The sequence below is a fragment of the Dipodomys ordii genome, unplaced genomic scaffold, assembly GCF_000151885.1.
Source record: "Dipodomys ordii isolate 6190 unplaced genomic scaffold, Dord_2.0 Scaffold1000000893, whole genome shotgun sequence".
In the NCBI taxonomy this organism is placed as follows: Eukaryota; Metazoa; Chordata; class Mammalia; order Rodentia; family Heteromyidae; genus Dipodomys; species Dipodomys ordii.
The window spans coordinates 193,941-209,690 of NW_012284510.1; the positions used below are offsets into that span (position 1 = coordinate 193,941).

Below are 15,750 nucleotides of genomic sequence, written 5' to 3' on the forward strand. Positions count from 1 at the left end.
GACATCAGTGTATTAAAGCAGCTCAGAAAGGCATTTACATAGCATAAACTTTACAAAACTTTTCAAATTAGACAACATTGTCATTTTATCCCAAATAAAAATAATATTAAGACCTAGAAAAAAGGAATCAAACTGTTTCTATATGAAATACAATCGGAAAGACACATTAATAACCTATATATTATAAAATAATATAGAATTCAAAGTATATCTAGGAGAAAATTAATTATGAACATTATGCAAACATAGATTATAGAATATTTTAAAATATACTTTTTCAGACAAGCACCAGAAATATCTTAGTTTCTGTACTACTCATTTCAACGGGTAAATTAAAATTATTTCTTATTAAAAATCACAAACTCTGAAGAAATTATTATACATGTTTACAAAAACTATTGAATACATTTTTCCATCCAAGGCAGGCAATTCACTTGGAAGAATTCAGTAAAATCCATGAATTTTTAAAATAAAATATTGGTGCTGCCGGGCACTGGTGGTTCATCCCTATAATCCTAGCTAAACAGGAGACTGACATCTGAGGATCATGGTTCAAAGCCAGCCTGGGAAGGAAAGTCTGTGGTACTCTTATCTCAAATAAACCACTAGAAAACTGGAAGTGGAGCTGTGTGTCAAGTGGGAGAGGGCTCACCTTGAGCTGAAGATCACAGGGATAGCTCCAAGCCCAGAGTTCAAGCCCCATGACCGACCAAAAAAAAAAGATATTGCTCTTATTTGGATTGTGAAAATATTTTGTAGGGACACAAAAGATGGACTTGCATTTTTGAAATTTAAGAAACTTAACCCGGCCATTAGGACTTCGGCGAACAATTTGTACAGCCTTTCACAACTTCATAGAGGTACTGATACATACTTATCCTTTTGGCAATATCAAATACAGTTTCTTCTATGTTGTTCTTCAGGCCTGGATTTATATAATGGTTCAACAGAAGGCGATCCAGCATATCTTTGCTATCTCAATTCTCAACAGCAAATATAAGGGTGTCAAGAGTCCTTTAGTTTGGGGAAGTGTTACTGTGGCTCAAGTGGAAGAGCACTCCCCTTGAGCTGAAGAGCACAGGGACAGCACCCAAGCCCAGAGCTCAAGCCCCATGACCGACCAAAAAAAAACACAACAACAACAAAAAACAAACAAACATATTTGGGCTGGGAAAGTGGCTCAGTGCTAGAGCGCTTGCCTTGCATACATAAGGCCCTATGTTCGATTCTTCAGCACCACATAAGCAGAAAAAAAAGCCGGAAATGGTGCTGTGGCTCAAGTGGTAGAGCGCTAGCCTTGAGCTGAAGAGATGAGGGACAGCGTCCAGGCCCAGAGTTCAGGACCCACGACCAGACCAAAAAAAATTTTAAAAAAAGAGTCCTTTAGTTTGGGCATTGGTATCTGTATCATGATGAAGTAAGAAAGAAGCCACTCTGGTATTATTCCACGTATATGCACTATTCAGGGGTGTCCAGTCATCTAAGGTTATTGCATGTGCCGCTTGAGACATCAACTCACTGACAATGTCTAAGTGTCCACCATAGTCTTCTCGAAGAGGGGTATACTCATCATCATCCCAACTATTCACATAAGTGGCCTTTTGGGAAAGAAGTCTCCGCACTGTAGTAAGCTGAATATTTTCGGCAGCCCAATGAAGAAATATGCTTGGATCCTTCTCCAATTTTTTTTTCTTGCAATTGATACCATTCCTTACTTTTTCATCTTGTTCCCCATATTCCTAAGAATTGCCTAACCAGAGACTTTGAGTGCCAGTGGGAATGAGGTGTCCATGTATTTCCCTAAAGTTCACATTGGTTGAACTGGTCATAAATATCTGGTGAATTTTCTGCAACTGTTTATTCATCATGATTTATTTTCTCTTTTTCGGATTTTACTATTCGAAATTATTCTAACTGGAGAGTAGGGAATTGATGGAGAGCAGAGGAAAGATATTCCTCCATATTCAAATGTACACATTGAAAATGAGGACCAGTGATGTCTTCATGTGCAGCTTATTCTAGGCATGAGAAAATAGGAAATAATGTCTTCTATATAAATGATTTGGTAAATGGCAGAGCAAAAAGTGAAATGATACAACCAAAAATCTAAAAGCAAAATAAATTAGGAAAATTATGGAGCAATCATATTATCTATGAGAACCATGAAAGGGAGAGAGAAAGAAAGAGACAGATGTGTAATTACGTAGCTAGCCACAAAATCCATGCCTCTGATCAATTTGTACAGCAAACAAAATTTTACTTTTTAAAAGAGATGGAAATCGAATTTATGTACTTACTTGAAGTTAGTAAATACATTTTTAGTAGCCTACGTAAAGAAACATAACTTTACCAAATTACAGACAGTAAAATATATCCTTGATAGTTCAAGTAACAGATCTGACTGAAATCAGTTGAATCATACTTTTCTTGTACAATGAAGGAATAAGAGGGTAGTAAAGCAGCTAGAGAAAGCAGGGAGATTGTATCTGTGACAAAACTTTGTGGAAATTGGTATTGAGGATTTCTTACTGGTGATCCACTTGCACTTGAAGCATGATTCTGAAGTATTGCTTGCCGATTCTGAACTATTGATTTGATCATTATATTCTCCAAGAAGAAAATGAGAATTGATAGTGAAGGACTACTAATACATTTTGACCTTCTCACTAAGCACTTTCAATCATCAAAATCACATGAAGACATTAGACAGGCCTACTTTTTAGATGAAAGCAAGTGTCTTATAAAAACAAGGAATGTATGTAGTCATGCAAAGGACTTCTATTTTACCAATGCCTCATACATTTTTCTAATGTTGGGTACCAATAAATAATGGATCTATTAGAAAGCTCTTAAGGCTCATATGTTCAATAGTGAGTTCTCTTACACTATATCATGGTAATTTTTGTGTATGATTTTAAGAATAAATTTATATTACCAACTTGAATTTCTGACAGGACAGTACATCACTGTACATCTTGCTTCTATACTCTCATTTTAAAATTACCATCTAAGTATGTGCATTAGACAACTATATAGGAAAAAGTAGAAGCCACACTGATGGCTATGTCTTTAGTAGTAGTTAATCAGAAAGATGAAATCTGATCATTGTGGTTTGAAAGCAGACCAAGAAAAAACAGTCCATTAGATTCTGATTTGAAAGTAACCAGCAAAAGCTAGAAATTGAGTTGTGGTACAAGCAGTAAAATGCTAGCCTTGAGAAAACTGAAACAAAAAATAAATTCTGGGACAAAGCCAGGCCCTGAGTTCAAGCCCTAGTATTAGCACCAAACAAATAAATTAATTAATAAGGTAATTAATTAATTAAAACTAAATTAAGTGGTCACATGTGGAGAGGCAGGTAAAATGTAACATGCGTGGTAATGGTTTATGTATTATTTTGTAATAAGGCATATTATCATTTATCCTAATCACTAATATTTTATGTGGACTTTTTTGTACAATAAACCCTGAATTTAGCATGCGTGCATATGTGTGTGTACATGTGCGAACATGTGTGTATGTGTATATGTGTGCGTGTGCTGTTGCAATATTGCTTGCCAATGTGGACAGGGTGAGGCTGAAAAAAGCTAACTGTGTTGCAATGTTTTTATTTATCAGGGTTCTGTCACATTATTTCAGTGGAACCAGCCTTTGTACATATTATTTGTCTAATAATAACATCATAATCAAAGCATTTACAATATTAAGTTAGAAAAAGAGACTGCTTTCAGCTCCTATTATATGTTAGGTAAGAAGATACAGACATAATTAGTTAGTAAGTTGTTGCTATAAGATGATTGTCAGTACAAAATATGTCTTTGACCTCTTAAATTGGTTATATTTTTAAGTTACACTCATAGAGTGATTTGGACCGACTTGACCAAACAGGTATTACTCTCTGATTATTCCTGTGAAACACAAGTTGGATAAACTCTTTCCGGATTTCTGTTGAAAATCAATTTCTTTGCAAGATTATATCTATTCTCACTAAGAGATAATCCAACCTATATTATGTTTGAATATCCCATCTTATTCATTGAAAATAATATTGTGGATATGCTTGTTAGATATTCCTTTCAAAAACGAACAAACAAAAAGCAAGTGTTATGTCCAGATTGTGGATGCATTTGAAGGTGTTTTGTGTATGCACAGGTATCTTTACTAATGGCTCTTTTGTGGGAGAAACTACGGCAACTTTAACAAATAAGGCTTTTTGAATATCTGTTCCAATATACATAACATCTCAGAGCAAGTCTTGCAATTTCTGAAAATCCTTTGAATATTTTAGTATTATTTCAGTTCATTGACTGTAGAGCTAAAATTTCTGAAATATTGTTAAGATCTGAAAATGTAAATGGGTATATACGCTTTTTTATGCTTCATTTTATGAAAACCCAGGTTTTATGAAAGTAAATGGAATAGAATAAAAGAATTAAGTGAATTGGGTAAGCTAATTATTAGTATAATTTTGTTTTCTATTAATAGTCCATTGAATGTAGATGATGCAGTTAAATTATTTCCTCTCTACTTCAGTTAGTTTTAAAATCTTAATAGTTATGAGTGAACTTTTAGTATAAATAAAGGTCTTTTAAAATGATTCGGATTAACCTTGTGCTTTTTGTCCTACTCCCAAGAAAATGAGTTATTTTTAAGTGTTAATAGTTTATCATTATGATTATCATAGCGAATCATTATCATTATCATAGGGACTTAAAAATGCAGTAGTATTGATGTCTTTTTAAACCAATTGTATTCACAAGTTGGAGAGTCTTTAATTCATAATTAGGTCTTGGTGTCAATGATTTTTAACCTCTCGTTCTTAACATTAATGATAGGTAAGACTGCATTTTTGGGTATATGAAAGGTAAAATATTTATCTGGGGTCAAATGTAATTTTATATCAGTCTTTCTTTAATAACATTTTAAAGTAGTCCATTTCTCTCAAAATGGTGGGTATAAAAAGCAATCAAAATACTTCTAATGGTAAACTATTTAGGTGAGCTACAATGTGGAAACGATTGCTCCAAAAGACCTGCAGTCTGTTTCCATCAGGAATTGGGCAGGTCATTCTTTCAATAAGACTGTGTTAACCAGAGATGGGGTCCCCACGCAGTGCAGTGTTGAGTGACGACATAAAATATGATTTCTACTATTTTGAGCTAGAAATCAAGAATGTTATAGTTTAGCAGTTCCTTTCACCAGGGAGGTATAATTTGATTATGAACTTGGAGTTTTCTTAATACAGTTACTTATTTTCTTTTTTTGTTGTTGTTGGTCATGGGGCTTGAACTCTGGGCTTGGGTGGTGTCTCTGCGCTCTTCCACGCAAGGCGAGCGCTCTACCACTTGGACCACAGTGCCACTTCCAGTTTACTAGTGGTTTATTAGAGATAAGAGTCTCACAGTCTGTCCTGCCCGAGCTGGCTTTGAAGCACAATCCTCAGATCTCAGCCTCCTGAGTAGCTAGCATTATAGGCGTGAGCCACTGGTGTCCGGCTTAGTTACCTATTTTCTAACAAAGATAAAGGAAATATTATTAGAGTGTGCACAATAATTTTGGGAATTTTCCTAGAATTAGTAGACTGAGTGCTGGTATTTAGTTATAAAATAGAATGAGGTTAGTTCATATAGTGGGAATGGAACACAGGCTAACACTTACCATGTGTAGAATGTTGTACTAGTAATTCCAACTCTGTAGACTTAAATATCATCATCTTAGAATTAAAAATAGAAACAGTTTCACTTTATGGGATTATTGTAAGGATTAAATTAGATACCAAAGGTAAAGTACTTGGAAAAACAATCAGAGTTTGATACTTTCTACCTTTTATTTTATAATGTGATATATTCTAATATTTTTACTGTGATTTTTATATTGTCTATTTACGATATGAAAAGTGATGTATTGATATACATTGCGTTGTTCACTTTTCTGTCATTATGAGGAAAATACCTGCAAAGAAAATTTCTGAGAAGGCAAGTATCATATTGACTCATGGTTTAAGATCAGATGTCTCCATTGTTTTTAATTATATTTTTATTAAATAGTTGTACGAAATGTTTTCCATCCAATGAATCAATTTATAAGTAAAATGGATCTTTACATAACTTTCTCACATCTTTCAAAACCTCAACCCACTTTCGTTTTTATTAGTTTCATACTATCTGCATTGAATATTATGGCTTCACTGTCTACTTCCATAAGTCTCTTTATTTCTTCCCTTTGATTTCCCCTCACATTTTCCAAGTGGTAGCCTCCTGGTATTCATTTTGTTGGATTAAAAGTTCAATTTTATAAGAAATTACACCTGTTAAATACTCCTCTACAAATAGCATGCTTTGATTAATACTGTTGTTTAACTTGCATAAAATTCTGGCTTCTAAATACACATTCTTTTTGTGTCTGGCTGTGACTTCGTTTACTTAACATAATTTTAGTTCTATCCATTTCTTTGCAAATGCTGTAACAGTCTTTATAATGGATGGGTGCAATCCAATTGTGTATATGTGCAACACTTTCTCCAACGATCCCTCTGCTAAAGTGCATCTGGGCTGTTTCCATAAATTCTCTACAGTGAATAGGGCAGTAGTGAACATGATTGTGAGAGTGATTTTACGCTAACCTTTTGGAAAAATTCATCACTGTTTTTCTGGGAGCAATCCTCTAGCCAATTTTCCAGAATTAGCACATCCCTTCCTTCATCTACATCACAACGTTTTTCAGGTCCTCAAAAACACACTACCCCCTACAGGTACCAATCAGCTAAACCACACTGTGCCCATATTCTTTTGTTGTTGTTATTGTTTTCTTTCTGGTCGAGGGACCTGAACTCTGGGCCTCTGTGGTGCTGTCCCTCAGCTTTTTTGCTCAAGGCTAGCAATCTACCACAGCGTCACTTCTGGCTTTCTTCTTTTTGCTTATGTGGTGCTGAGAAATCAAACCCAGGGCCTCAGGCATGCAAGGCAAGAGCTCTACCACTGAGCCACTTTCACAGCCCCAATGTGCCCATATTCTCTTAATACATTTTTCATAATTTTACACATAATTTAGTGAGAACCTTCTATGTACTTTCCTAATGTGGGAATGAGGTATATGACAATAGAGCAAAAGTAAGAGATATGGAATTAAATTAGCTATTATCATATTTATAATAATTTTCAGCTCTAACTCATAACCTCAGTATTATTTTAATCTTTATTTGATTACTTCACCTATCCCCTAAATTTTAACATGTGATTTAAATACAAAGGCAAAAAAGTGTGGTTTGACTTTGACACTCATGTGTGAGGATGCACAATATGGGCAAATAAAGGGATTGGAATTAATAGCCATTATCCATTTTGTTAAATGGTTTTCTCAAACTGATTCTAACAATTCGTATTTCATTCAACAACAAGAAACATGTGACAATTCCCTTTGTTTTGCTCCTCATTAAACTTGTTTCCATGTTATTTTATAATGAAGGATGATTTCATCAATCTACTGTAGATACAAAAATATGTTAAAATATTTCTATATGTATGCATTGATATAAATATAAACACATATATTATAAAGGTTATAATGATAAATTATAACTTCTGTAACTGTACAATTTACTAAATTATTAAAAACATGGGCGAGTCAGGCCTGGAATTCTGGTTACTCAGAAGGCTGAGATCTGATGATCATGGTTTGAAACCATCCTGGTCAGGAAAGTCCATGAGCCTTTTATCTCCAAAGAACCAACAGAAAATCAGAATTGGAACTGTGTCTCATAGTAGTAGAGTGATAGCCTTGAGAGAAAAGACTCAGAGATATCACCCAGGCTCTTAGTACAAGAACTAAAATCTACCCCCAAAAAGTATTTAATTTACACCTGTGTAAATAGAGTATTTCCTTCACCCAAATGCACATCCATGCTCATTTACAAGGTAACTCTGTTATGTCTGGAGTACCACATAATATTATCACTTAAGTAGAAAGTATTACAATATGGGTAAACTCTACCTCTCTCATGGATTTTTCTCCACTCAAATATTCAAATCTTGCAATTATTCCCATTATTTAAAGTCATAGCTTTTTTTTCTTTAATACACATAAGATTGGAATTTGAATTGAGTGTCTTGTGTCTCCTAAATGGATGTTCTTACCACTTTGGCATGCCCCCAGCCCTAAATTATACTGATTAACTTTCAGATAGAATCTTGCTTCCAACTTGTGTATGATCGTGGGCTCACTCTACTTTATGTTATTCTTCCTGGAATTTAGAATAACAAGTGCCTGGCATTGTGTACAGATCTTTCTGTCCAGTCTGAGCTTTAACCACTATCCTCACAATAGTAGACTCCCTCGTAGTCAGGATTTTCATAAGCTTATCATAGCTATTTTTAAAAAAATCTTTGCATTTCCTGCAGGTTCTTGAGTACTGAGTTAATTGGTGTTTTCTTGGGTTGCTTTATTTCTTTTGAATGTATGTGTTGAGTTGTTCCTCATTTTTCCTTTTGTTTCTTTCACTCAAATTCTTACCTATAGTGCTGAGAAACCAATTCTTCTTTCTCAAGATAGTCAAGGTGAACATTATTTATTCCAAAACAATTCCAGTAATATTTAAACACCTTCAGAAATTTCGAGAAAATGGCGGAGGAGACTCTGGTGGCTAAACAAACTCTTGCATAGAAAGCAGTTCTAGTTTTCCAATGAACAGTCCTAGGCACACCAAGTGTGCCATCACAGTACAGAGAGTTTGGGCAGAGAGGGAAAATCCAGGTAAGGAGACAGATCTGAGCATTTTCCAGCAGCCATGGCTAAGGTAGCTGTGGCGGCTGTGGTGCCATCCATAGCCGCCATAACTACAACCCAGAGAGTCTGGGACAAATGTGCCAGATGCAGCAGGCAAGCAGATTTTACTCAACACGAGCAAGAACTGAGAAGTGGCAGATATTTTCATCCTGCAGATAGCAGACCAGAGGCTACCCAGGAACCCACACTCCAGCCTGAGTACAAAACTAACATCCTCACTCCTTCTCAAAGGGAACAGAGGAGGGAAGGACACCCCTCCCCCCAACACCAGAGATATCCACCTTTGATGTAGACAAAAGCCTGGCTAAGTAGCTAGATCCAACTCAGTTCTTTGATGAAAACAAAAGAGTCATTTAGCGAGTCACAAGTACCTACCCTGACCTGACATTCTCAACTCCACCCATGGGAAAGTCACCACAACAAGGCAGAGAAAGCTACACCCATGAAGGAGTGGCTTTCTTCACTGGGTAAACAGAGCCAGAGGCTGACCTCCCTACAACAGCCCTGACAATCAATTGAAACTCAGTAAACATAAACCCTGAGAAGCTAGCCCTTCAGGGTAAAGCTACAGTTTACTGAAAGGCCTCAACTTTACCCAGAACCCAGCCTTATCACAGCAACTCCAAACTAGAGGAAACAGCCACCTCCCTCTTTTGTGATACTCAAAGCAGATCTCCCTCCCACTGAACTAGCTTGGGAGGCGATCACAAACTTCTGGGTAAAAGAACAGAATTTTTTCTGCCTGCCCAAACAAACTGACTTAAGAAACCAATCAAGCCACAGAAAACCAAACACCACAAACAAACCAGAGACTCCACCAAGAGACTGGTTACTGACACAAGGGAGATACAGGATCTTCCCATGAACCCCCCAAAAACAAAATCAAAGAAGTCTTTTTTTGTATCTTTTTAAATTTTTACTTTTTAATTATAAAAATTGTTTTCATTAATCTTTTTTTTCTTCCTCTTATAAATTTTATTTTAGGTGTATGTGTGTGTGTGTGTGTGTGCTTTTTTTTAAAAAAAATGTTCACTGACCTGTTGGTCTTTTTTGTTCTTTCTTTCTCATTCGTTTTACTTTTTTATCTTTTGTTCTTTTTGCATGAATTATTTGTTGTTCTGTTCACCTCCTATATACCTGTCATTGATTATAAGACCTTATCCCCAATTGTGTACATTCTTAATCCAAAAATGTATTACTCAATTCAAAACCTCTTAGGATTAAATTCCTTAATAGCAGTATTATTTATTTATACCTATAAATTATTTGAAGTATTTTTATTTTATAGTTTTTCAGGTCTCCTTTCTATCCCTCCTCTCCTCTCATCCCCGTTCATCTCTCAATTTTTCTTTTTAAATTTTCATTACTTTTAAGAGTTTCACTTTTTAAATTTAAATATTTGTCTTTCCATTTTTTCTTGTCCCTTTTTTAAAATTTTTTCTTCTCTGTTTTCTATCATTCTTTCCAATCCATTTCCCTCTGTGAGATTAGAACTTGGTTAATATCACTCTCCTTTTACCTTTCCACATCCCTCTAACCCTGTTTTCCCCACCTTTCTCCCTAAACATAATAATTTCTAGTTTGTCAAATTATTCTTTGGTATTCTTAGCCCATTAAAACATAGTTATTTAATGTTGAATGGACTGTATCTGTTGAACTAGATTGTATCTTCAATCATTTGACTATGCAATTACAGGACTTTGGTTGATGCTTGCCTTAAAATGGTGTTCTAGCACAAAACTGGCATTACTTTCATCCCAAATGGGCAGAACAAGCAAGAAAAACACAAGGAAAATGGCAAGTCTGGGTATCTCAATTCCCACACAAGATAATCAGGTGACAGAACAGATAATGTATAATCCAGAAGAGAGTTCCCAAAAAGCTCTACAAACACTACTGGTAAACATGGTGAATGAAAAGATTGAAACCCTGCAAAGGACTCAGTGTGAACGTGTTAGGGAGAGGAGGCAAACCAAAGATCAAAACAGGAAGCTCATGGGCTTGAGAAAGCTACTCAAAGATTGATACTGGAATTGCGTGAGCAGGTTGAGAATACTCAAAGAGAAATACAGGAATTGTGTAAGCAGGCTGAGATCAGTCAAAGAGAACTACAGAAGTTACATGAACGTGAGAAATCTAATCAAAGAGTAATACAAGAATTGCAAGAGCTGGATGAGCATAGACAAAGATCAATAGAGCCATTCATGGAATCCATAAACAGTCACATGAAAGGAGTCAGGGAGACCACAAAGGGAATGTTGAGTGGAGCCCAACAGAAGCAATGGGAGTCCAAGGAAACCATAACCAATCAACTAAGTGATTTGAGAGTAAACAATGAACACCAAATTAAGGAAGTAAAGACTTTCATACAAGATCTAAAACAAAGCTCCAACAAAGAATTTGAAGCCATAACAGGCGACCAATTAAAAGGAAAAGAAATGAAAAATAAAGTAGAAAGTCTTGACAGTAGGTTAGACAATGCAGAAGATTGAGTCTCCGCCATTGAAGACAGCCTAGGTATTATAGAGAAAGAACAAACAACTATCCAAGACAAATTCAAGAAATATGATAGATCTATTCAACACTTGGAAGACACCATCAGAAGGCCTTATGAGGGAAATGGGTGTAGAGGAGCACATAGAGACAGAAGGTAATGGTCTAGAAAATTTGTTCAACAGGATCCCAGCAGAGAACTTCCTAACACGCAAAAGGATAGGCATATACAGATACAAGAAGCTTTTGAAACTATAAATAGACCAGAGAAGAACAGGACTTCCCATTGTCCTATTAATTATAAGCCACACAGGATCAATTCAGACCAAGGAAAAGATCCTTAAAGCTGTCAAGGAGCAAAGATCAGTCACCTATAAAGGAAAACCAATTAGAATCACCTCAGATTTCTCCAAAGAGACAATTAAAGCAAGAAGAGCCTGGAATGGTGTATGCCATACTCTAAAGACAAACAACTATCAACCAAGAATAGTGTACCCAGCTAAATTGTCCTTCATAATTGAAGGTCTAATAAAAATCTTCCATAGCAAAGAAACAAACAATATATCTCCACCAAATCAGCTCTACAAAAGATACTTAAAGATGTCCTAAACATAGAAAACCAACAAGACCACAATAAAGGCCAAGAAACCACATACAAACAGAATCCAAGAACCATAGAAAGAATCCAGTAGGCGCAGCACCCAAGAAGGTGGATAAAATGGCAGGAGCACCCAAATACCTCTCAGTCCTCTCTCTCAATATTAGGGGATGTAACTCTCCAATTAAGTGACATAGACAGTTTGGTTGGTTGAAAATGCAAGATTCTTCTATCTTCTACCTTCAGGAATCACAACTTGCCTATAAAAATCAAACACATTTTGAAAGTGAAAGGCTGGAACAAAATCTACCAAGCAAACATCCCCCAAAACAGGCAGGAGTTGCAATCCTAATATCAGATAAAATAGACTTCAAATTAACATTATTGAGAATAGATAAAGAAGGTTACTACATACTAATTAAGGGATATCTCATTCAGGGGGATATTAAAATTCTAAATATTTGCCAAACAATAGTGCACCCAAATTTATCCAAGAAATACTACTTTAAATCTCACATAGATCCAACGACATTAATTGTTGGGGACTTTAACAAACCACTATCCCCACTAAATAGATCAACTCGGCAAAAACTCAACAGACAAACCGCAGATCTGAACAAGTGCATACATCAACTGATTTAGCAGACATCTAGCAAATATTCATCCAGCAGCATCAGAGTACACTTTTTACTCAGCAGCACATGGAACATTTTCTAAATCAAACTTGTCAAAATTCAGAAACATTGAATTCATATCTTGCGTTCTATCAGACCAAAAGGGAATAAAATTATAACTCAACACAAAAAGCCACCAAAGAAAGTCCAGTAAAATATGGAGACTGAAAAACACACTGTTCAAACACCAGTGGGTCATGGAAGAGCTTAGAATCGAAGTTCAAATGTTCATATTATTCAACAAAAACTAGCACAGAGATTTTCTGCTCCTCTGGGACACAGAAAAGGCACGATTCAGAGGAAAGTTTATAGCTCTGAGATCCTATATTAACAAATTAGAGAGACCTGGAACCAACAATTTAATGAGATCTGACACTCCTTGAAAAAGGGAATCAAGATAAACCCCAATCCAGTTGATGGAAAGAAAGAATTAAAATTCAATCAGAATTAAATGAATTAGAATCCAAAAAAACCATATGAAGAATCAACAAAATGAGAAGGTTCTTCAAAAAAATTAACAAAATTGACAGACCCTTAAAAAAGAAAAAGAAGAGAACACACCTAAATTAATAAACTCAGAGATGAGAATGGAAACATCACTACAAAAACAACCAAGATTCAGAACATTATAAAGGAATACTGCTCAAAACTTTATGCTAATAAGTTTGAGAAATTGGCAGAAATGGACATTTTCCTGGCAAGTATTGACATGCAGAAACTAAGATGAGTTAAACCATCTTAACAGGCCCATATCAAGCATTGAAATAGAAAGAGCAATAAGAGAACTCCCATCTAAGAAAAACCCAGGAATAGATGTTTATACAGCAGAATTCCACAAGGCCTTCAAAGCAGAGCTCACACCAATACTCCTCCAACTCTTCAATGAAATTGAAAGAGAAAGTTCATTACCGAACTCTTTCTATGAAGCCATCATAACCCTCATCCCCAAACCCTCATCCAAGAAAGAGCACTATAGACCCATTTCTTTGATGAACATTGATGCAAAGCCTCTCACCAAAATTTTGGCTAATCAACTTCAAAATTCATCCAAAAAATCATACACCATGTGCAAACAGGATTCATTTCAGGGATGCAAAGCTGCTTCAATATGCACAAATCAATTAACATAATTCATCACATCAACAAGAGCCAGGATAAGAACCACATGGTTATCCCAATAGTTGCAGAAAAAGCCTTTGACAAGATCCAGCACCCCTTTATGGTGAAGGTCCTGGAAAAATTATGAATCTATGGAACATTCCTCAATACAATAAAGGTTGTGTATGACAAAACTACAGAAAGCATTATACTCAATGGTGAAAATCTAAAGCTATTCCCTCTAAACTCTGTAAAGAGACAAGGAGGCCCACTCTCTCTACTGCTCTTCAGTGCCAACATAAAGAGGAACCCAATAGAGAAAGAAGAAGTATAACTTTCCCTCTTTGCAGATGACATGATCTTGTATTTAAAGTCCCTGCTCCTAAGTTACTCAAGGTTACTCAAAACTTGGGCAAACAAGAAGGGTATGAAATTAACCCTCAAAAATCAATGGCTTTTCTGTATACCAACAATGAGCAAATTGTGGCTGAAATTAGGAAAGCAACTCCATTTGTAATAGCCCCACAAAAAATAAAATACCTACGAATTAACTTAAAGGAGTGAAGGACCTCTATGATGAAAACTTTAAATACCTGAAAAAGGAAATCAAAACAAACTTAGAAAGTGGAAAAACTCCCATGTTCCTAGATTGGAAAGATCAAATCGTGATAATGGCAATACTTCCCAATGCTATCTACAAATTGAATGTGATACCTATCAATATTCCTACCTCATTCTTCAAGGACATAGGAAAGGCAATCCAAAAATTCCTATGGAACAATAAAAGACCCTGAATAGCAAAAACAATCCTTAACAGAAAGAACAGTGTTGGAGGAAAATCAGTACCAAATTTCAAACTCTTCTACAAAGCCATAGTAAGCAAAACAGCTTGTACTGGCACAAGAACAGAACTCAGGACAAATGGAATAGAATTGAAATGAACCTAAAGACCTACAGCCATCTAATCTTTGATAAGCGAGCTGAAAAAAATAGAATGGAAGAAAGACAGCCTCTTCAGTAAATGGTGCTCTCAAAATTGGTTAACTACTTGTAGTAAAATAAATCTAGATCCTTATATATCACCCTGTAGCAGAATCAACTCCAAATGGATCAAAGACCTCACAATATGAAGACACTCTGAAAACATTACAGGATGGAATAGGAGAAACCCTAGATCTCCTTGGTACAGGCTGAAATTGCTTAATAGAGACCCAGAAACACAACAAATCATAGAAAGGTTGACAAATGGAACTGCATGAAATTGCAGAGCTTCTATATGGCAAAGGACATACCTAGCAAGATCCATAGAAAGTCCACAAATTGGGAGAAGATCTTCACTAGCCATACAATGGACAAGGGTCTCATATTTAAAATATATCTGGAACTCCAAAAATTCAATCCCCCAAAAACAAATCCTAAAAGAATCAACAGCCCAATAAATAAGTGGCTAAAGGCTTAAAGAGAAACTACTCTGAAGAGGAAGGAAAGATTGCCAATAGACACATGGAGAAATGCTCAACCTCCCTAGCTATAAAAAATGCAAATCAAAACAACATTGAGATACCACCTCACCCCAGTTAGAATGGCTATAATTAAGAACTCTAATAACAACAGATGCAGGAGGAGTTGTGGATAGGGGAACCCTACTGCATTGTTGGTGGTAGTGTAAACTTGTTCAACCACTTTGGAAAAGGGTATGGAGGTTCCTCAAAATAGCTCCCCTATGACCCAGCAATCACACTTTTGGCCATTTACGCAAATGATCACAAAGAAGACCACACTAAAGCTCCCAGCACAACTATGTTTATGGCAACATTATTTACCATAGCTAAGCTTGGAACCAACCCACTTGCCCCTCAGTAGATGAATGGATCAATAAATTGTGGTATATATACACAATGGAATTTTTTGCCTCCATCAGAAAGAATGACATTGCCCCATTGTTAGGAAAATGACAGTCTTGGAAAAAATTATATTAAGTGAAGTAAGCCAGGCCCAAGTACACATAGGCCCCATGGTTTCCCTTATTGGTAATAAATAGGATATGCCTGAGACAAGCAGAAAAGGTAAGATTCGTTGATGTTAGGTGAAATGTACCCCAAGATA

General features: G+C 35.8%; 1 pseudogene; it reads right to left on the reverse strand.

Annotated features, from left to right (window-relative positions):
• Positions 1-812: 812 nt before the first annotated feature.
• The window catches only part of LOC106002777, a 48,899-nt pseudogene continuing 33,961 nt past the window's right edge, over positions 813-15,750 (reverse strand).